Source organism: Chlorocebus sabaeus, chromosome 23 (genome assembly GCF_047675955.1).
Source record: "Chlorocebus sabaeus isolate Y175 chromosome 23, mChlSab1.0.hap1, whole genome shotgun sequence".
Classification (NCBI taxonomy): domain Eukaryota; kingdom Metazoa; phylum Chordata; class Mammalia; order Primates; family Cercopithecidae; genus Chlorocebus; species Chlorocebus sabaeus.
The window spans coordinates 57,912,903-57,920,338 of record NC_132926.1 but is presented as its reverse complement, the minus strand read 5'-3'; positions in this window follow the sequence as shown (position 1 = coordinate 57,920,338).

The following is a 7,436-nucleotide window of genomic DNA, read 5'->3' as shown; positions in this document are numbered from 1 at the left end:
CATTTTTAAAAATTCACCTGAAATTTTTTTCCTAAAATATATATTTGTATTCCTGACCTAACACAGTGTGCTCCAATGCCTGAGACTATTTAGCCAGGTACTTAGTTAGCTACATAAATTAGAGCACATTTGACTGGAAAGAGACTGAACTTCAGTGAACTATTCTAAGGCCAATTCTTTCAGAAAAACATAGTGAGTAAGAAAGGGAAAGACCTGGGAGAGTCAAAGCTAAGATGGAAGCAGTGTTTTTACAATGCTACAAAGTCTGTACAGTTCAGAGTTCTCCCAAGTTTGTACCAATAGAAACATATCAAATACAATATCCGCCATTCATAGAATTCTGCAATTTTCTATGGGCTTTACAAACACACCTTAAGTCCTGATAACCACTCTGTGAGTTAAGTACTAGCATTATCATGCAGTGGACATTTGTCTTTGCCACCCTAGTATCTATTTCCTTTTCTTGGATAAGCAGGCTCTGCTCTCTGTCCATCTGTTTGAATGGGTCTTGCTGTGCTTTGAGTGTGTGTGTGTGTGTGTGTGTCCTCTACAAAATTCAGGTGTTGCCAATGTGATAGTATTAAGAAGTGGGGTATTTAAAAGGTGATCAGGTCATGAGAGTTCCTCCTCTGTGAATGGGATTAAGTCCCTTACAAAAACAGCTTCCGCAGCATTTGGCTAGCCTGCCCTTCTCCCTTCTGCCACGTGAGGACACAGCATTCCTCCCCTCTGGAGGAAACAGTAATAAGGCACCATCTTGGGAACACACAGCAGTCCTCATAAGATAATTGAACCTGCTAGCAGCTTGATCTTAGACTTCCCAGCCTACAGAACTCTGAGAAATAAATTTCTGTTCTTATAAGTTACCCAATCTCCATATTTTGTTAGAGCAACACAAAACAGAGTATGACAGAGCTCTATCTTCAGCTCCAGGAAATAGTTTGTGTCAACCTCAACTATGATGTAGCACTTTATGCCCTGGGACACAGAAAGTGGTTAGTAATGGCATGTCTTTGGAAAGCTGAAAAGTGGTCTTTAACCTCAAAGGTCATAGACTGAAGCTGCTAGAAGTGAATTGCCACCACAGAGAGAGAGTCTATATGAGAATGGAAGCAACACAGAGCAAGGGAGCTGATATATGGGAAAGATAAATGAGACCCTAACTGAATATTCATGACATCTTTTGGATTCTGAATCAAACTGAACCCTGAATTCAGTCCAACACTGATTCTAGGTACTTAAGCCAATATATCCCCCTTTTGTTTTCTTGAACTTGACTGGATTGAGTTTTCTGTGTCTTGTAATAGAAAGAATATTCATTGATTACATAGTGTTATAAATAAGAAAACTGAGGCTCAAAAAGTTTTACACTTATCCAAAGATATCCAGTAGGTTGCAGACCTAGACTTTGAATCCAAGTTTTTCTCATTCAAAATATCATGTTTTTTCTAATGCAACATGAGGCATGAAGGCAATGATTTCCTTTTGAGGGGTGTGATGGTAAATTTTATGTCAGTTTGGCTAGGTTGGGGTGTCCAGTTGCTTGACCAAACACTAGTCTAAATGTTTCCATGAAAGTATCTGTGGATATGATTAACATTTACAATCAGCTGGGCAGAGTGGCTCGTACCTGTAATCCCAGCATTTTGAGAGGCCGAGGCAGGAAGGTCACTTGAACCAAAGAGTTCAAGACCAGCCCAGGGAACATGGTGAACCACTGGCTCAACAAAAATAAAAACAAAAATTAGCCAGGCATGGTGTCATATACCTATAATCCCAGCTACTTGGGAAGCTGAAGTGGGAGGATTGCTTGAGCCCAGGAGGTCAAGATTGCTATGAGTAATGATCATCACACCACTGATTCCATTGTGGATGAAAAACCAAAACCTTGTCACCAAAAAAACAAAAATAAATAAATAAATAAAATTTACAATCAGTTGACTTTAAGTAAAGCAGTTTATCCTTCATAATGTGGGTGAGCCTCATCAGATCAGTTGAAGGCCATAAAAGCAAAAACTGAGGCTTCCCAGAGAAAAAGGAATTTTGCCTCAAGACCATAACACAGAAATCCTGCCTGAGTCTTTAGCCTGCTAGCCAGCCCTATATTTTTCAGACCTGCCAGCTCCCAGAATCATATGAACCAATTCCTTAAAATAAATATCTCTTTTTCTTTCTCTCTCTTTGTATACACATCTCCAATATGTACATATAATTGAGGGGACATAAATATAAATCAGTCTCTCTCCATTAATATGTATATATAATAGGTTCTGTTTCTCTAGAGAACCCTGACTGAGAGAAAGAGTAACTGAAAGTTACCCAAGAGAATGTGGGAAAGAGTCCAAGGAAATGTATTTCGCCCTCAACAGGTCTTTTCCTAGATGACTTTCCAGAATATGACAAGAAGCACATAACTTCATGATCAAGATCAGAAAGATGCTTTTTCTGTAAAGTGCCTCATGAGAAATTTTGTATGCTTTATTTTTTTTTGAGGTGAAAAAAAGTTTGTGAATGTTTAAAAGTAATTCTTTTCAAATTGTCCCTGTGCAGTAATTTTTATAATGCAAACTCAGTCTGAAAATAAATGGAAACTAAGAAGTGTTCATTTGGATAAGCATGAGAGGATTTTCTTGTTCTTGTAAAGAATGTAATTGTAGTTAATTAAGTGCAGGAGTAGAATCTAGAAGGAGAACTGATGGATTCTACTTTGATTCATGCTCCATTTCTCATATCGTTCTTTCCTGTATACATAGCATCTAACCAAAAGATGTCGCATTGTTCAGTATAATATAGAGGGTAACTGAACAATCAGCTTGGCTTCACACTGCAACAGTGCTGACGTTTGCTAAAATGCCCAAACCCAGTGGGATAAATAATTCACAGTTTCCCTGAAAGATATGAGGGACGGGGTTTGACAGGACGATAAAAGAAGAATGCTGCTCTACTCATCTGCTTTCAAAGGATGGAAAGACTTGTCAACTCTATCCTAGTTCTCAAATAAAGCATGAAATTTACAACCCCAAATTGAGATTCTCATTTTCAGCCACAGCTATTCTTAATTTCTGTTCTACCGATACTATAGGCATAGATAGATAAGTCAGATGATTTGCAGCTCAAACTATAAAAGAAGTCGTGGAAAGACAATAGAAAAAAGAAGAGTTGGTAGGTTTGGAAAATTCTTTTTCTTTTAATACACTATAAAATGTGAGGCAGAAACACAATAACTTAATGAGTTTCCATCTCTGTACTGTGACAAATCTACAATTTGGCCATTGTAAAAGTAATGATAAGTTTCATTAATTTCATATGTTCTTTTAACAGAGTATTTGGAGGAAAGGCATTTTTGCTTTAGAAATTAGAGCAAAGAAAAGTGGATAAAAGCTTCAAGTTGGTGTTCAGTACTTCCCGGAATACATTAACATTCATCTGCCTTTCCAAACACACAGAGAAATCTCAAAGTGATGCTTGTCTTCTCAGTCATAATCCTAATAATAAAGGAAGATGAGACATCCTTACCTCCTAGTCTGTCCCCACAATCCCCACCCTGGCTTGCACATGCACACAAACAATGCACTTTTTACTGGTACATTTGCATCTAGAAGTTCACATTCTATAACTTCCATCAATACATGTGGGTACTTCAGGGCACATCCTCTGTGCCATTTCCAAATGCCCTGTGGGGATCACTCTTCAGAGACAAGTCACATACTCTATGTAGTTCCACCTGCCTTTTCACAGATATCCTCATATTGAGCTTTCTTAGACTGGGATCCTCTAGGATATGACTCCAGACAAGAATTTTAATGTAAGTGCTTTATTTGTGAGGGGATCCAAGTAGCACCTGTAGTGGGATGGGGATATGAGAGAGGGAAGGTAAAGAAGCCACTAAACGGTGCCTTACTGAGCCAGTTATCATGGTGGGCAATGGGGGCGTAACCCCACTGGGGACTGTTGGGAGCCAGTGTAAAACACAGCTCAGAGTTCTCACCACAGGGGTATATATCCACCAACTCCCATGTGCCATTGGCTGCTCTCTGGGGGAATGAAATCCCAGTGCTTCCAGCCTGCACTCTTTGTAAGTCCATGGAAGCTGTTGGGAGGAAAGCCAAAAAGTCTTGCAGTAGGGCCCCATCTGCACGTATGGGACAAGTAAGAGCTGAGAGGGTGTGGGTGAGCAAATGTGGCTGCTGATGGTGCCATAAGACTCCTTTTTACCTCAGTTGTCCAAATGCTACTGTCCACAAACCATATGGCAGGTTTGTCAAACCAGTCACAGAAACACATTCATCTGCCATACTTGCTCTTTGCATTCAGAAGATTGACAGTGATGAGTCTTACTTGACTTTGTCTTTAGAAACAACTCTGGGCTTCTTCTGTAACCCTAACAGAGGCAGCTGGAATTTACAAACCCACTATGAAATGTGATGGGCTCAGTGTGTTTCTTCTCAAGCAGTGTCTTACTTCTCTTAGTGTAATTTCTGTCCTAATCTTGTGAATAGAAAAGTGAGGCTGGGGATTTGGGGATGGAGTGGGAGGAAGGGAAAATCTACATCATAGAGAAAGTTTACATATGGAAAAATACAGCATAGTAGGGTAAGTCTCAAAGTTTATTGCAGTTTTCTGAAGGAGAGAAGGTGGGTTTTTTGTTGTTGTCTATCGTTTTCCTTAGAACACCCTTCACCCGAGGGTAAATTAAGTGCTGCTCTAGAAGCCCTGTCGTGGTCAACAACTCAGCAATGGATTGTTGGGGTCTTGAGGTTTCTGCAGAGGCATTTTTAGTTGGTGGGGCTCCAGCACTTTCTCGTTCTGCAGTTCTAAGCCTACTTGCATGAAGTATTCTTCAGGTTAACTGCTCAACCTTCACCTTCATGAATCTGGCATATGAGCAGTTATCTCTCTCCAAGGAGCTGCATTTCTTGGTCTCATTTTCTTGTTCATATAGTGATGACATTTCTGCTTGACGTCCTAGTGCCCCTGAGTCTGGCAGGACATGAGTGGCACTCCTGGGCAACTACAGCACTCTTCCAGATAAGAACAGTTCTCACTCTGAGGACCCTCAAGTCTTCCATGAACTCAGGTCCTTAAAGACACAAGAACAAATACCTAAATGGGAACTGTGCCGAGACGTGTGTATGCGTGTATGTGTGTACATGTGGGTACCTTATGTGGAAGTACACACATGCACATATGCGCATGAGCTGAAGGGAGCATAATTCCCTACTATGCCATGAATAAGAGAACAGCTGCGTATTTCAGATATTAAAAGAATGTAAATTGGGTTGAGTTTTCTTTTGGCACAAGAATAAGGAATGCTTAAGTTTCCCACTTGCACTTAATTTATTTTTAGGTTTATTCACCACCATTTGTCAGGTTTCTTGAGTGTGACCTGAAACTGACCTTTAGATAAACGTGAAGGCAAACAGAGCCCTGAAACTCTATCTGTATGTTCTTTTGTCTTGGGAACTGTAAATCGGGGCATTAGGTGAATAACACAGCTTGGCTTTGTGTCATGAAAAGTAATTCGGGCTGTGGTAAGGGCAGGATTTATGAAGCTGTCTGGCCAGGCTTGGGCAAAATGCCAGCTTATACCTGCCTTGCAGATATGGATGTGTGCAGTTGTCACCCTGCTGAAGCGGCCAGATTCCTTTCACTGGATAGAGGCATTGCTCTACTGCCAAAGCTAGGAGCAGGTAGGAACTGGTGGGGGCACCTGCTGTGGGGAAGCGAAGCAGTCTTTAGGAAACAGACAACACAGACTTCCCTTTTTGAACTTCCCTTTTCTAACTCCCAGGCAAAACTCTCTTTAAAAAGTGTAATTACTATTTCCAAAACATTGTAAGTAATCTTGTGGGGTTGGCAAGAAAATGAAAGTAAATCAATTTGCAAAGCTTTACAGCTTTTTTTTTTTTTTTTTTTTTTTAATGAGAGATTGTGTCATAGCTAAGGTGGCTATATAATTTATCATCAGGGACACCTTTCAAAGTGAAAAAGGGAGGGCTATAATTAATTCAGCTAGGACAACAGGCATAAATTGGGGCTGTCTGAGGCAAACCAGGATGGGCGATGACCCTAGTCATGAAAACTTACACTGCCACACAATGAACCCACCAAAGGACTGTTGTGTTACAAGGATGCTTCTCTAAGAAGTGACAGAAATTACACTGTCTCGTTGATGGTGCTGGACTCCCTCCATGAAGCAGATGGCCAAATTGTCATGATGCCAAATCACACTGCAGAATTTCTGTGGTAAAATCGTCATGCTCCCTTTTTCTCAGTGCCTTCCCCATCTCAGAAAAGTGCAAAAGCTCAGCAAATCCTTGCTTTTCCTGAGAATGGCCATCAGATAACATACAAAGCCTGGTCAGCATGTGATTAATTAGGATTAAAGGCACAAGGGAGAATGTACAGTGTATGGGGAATAGCACTGATCTTTTTTATCTCAATGCTAATGAACTTTGACATGAACTTCCCCTTCTCCAGCAAAGTCATTTCTTAGAGTTTTCAACTTTCTCCTCACTTTCTCAAGCTTTATAGCTTCACTGGTGTATTCATTTCCTATGGATGCCATAACAAATAATCAAAAATTTGGTGTCTAAAAAACGAGAAATTATTTTCTCATAACACCAGAAGTCTGAAATCAAGACATCAGCAGGGCTATGCTCCCTCCAAAGACCTTAAGGGAGAATTCTTACTTCCCTTTCCCAGTTTATGGTGGCTCCTCATGTTCTTTGGCTTGTGGAAACAGAACTCCAACCTCGACCTCTCTTTCCACATGGCCTTCTTCTTGGGTCTCTGTGTCCTCTCCTCTTTTATAAGGATACCAGTCATTGAACTTAGTGCCCACTTTATATCTGGGATAATTTCATCTTGAGATTTTTAAATAACTACATCTGCAAAGATCTTATTTCCAAATAGCATTATGAGGATCTGGTTTGACACAGATTTGCGGCAGAGGGGAACATTTTTCACCTCACTACAATTAATAAACGACAAACAAATTTCTGAAAAGTAGCCCTTAAACTCCCGGCAGCCCCCAGCCTCCATCCAGGTAATTGACTACATGTGTTGCAAAACCCAGTGCCTCTACATTGTCTCTCTTGCTGTGTAGTTCACATGACAGTCCAGAGGAGGAGGCCACCCACAGAGAATGTAGAACTTGAACTCAGCCTTAATAAAAGCTTAATAGAAGTTTGGATAGATTGCGAGAAGGGAGAGGGCATTTGAGTTGAAATTTTAAATCTGTCTTTTAAGCGTCAGCCACAATGATAACCAAGATGTCTCTTCCTTCTGCAAGAGCCTAAAATTCAACTCAAGCAGGCTTATGCAAAAATGGGCTAATGTATCAGCAATAGTAGTGGAAAATTCCAAGTCTAGGCTCAAGAATCGCTGGATGTTGCTCCTGTAAGAGTGCTTTCAGAAACACACTAGACTCTTCT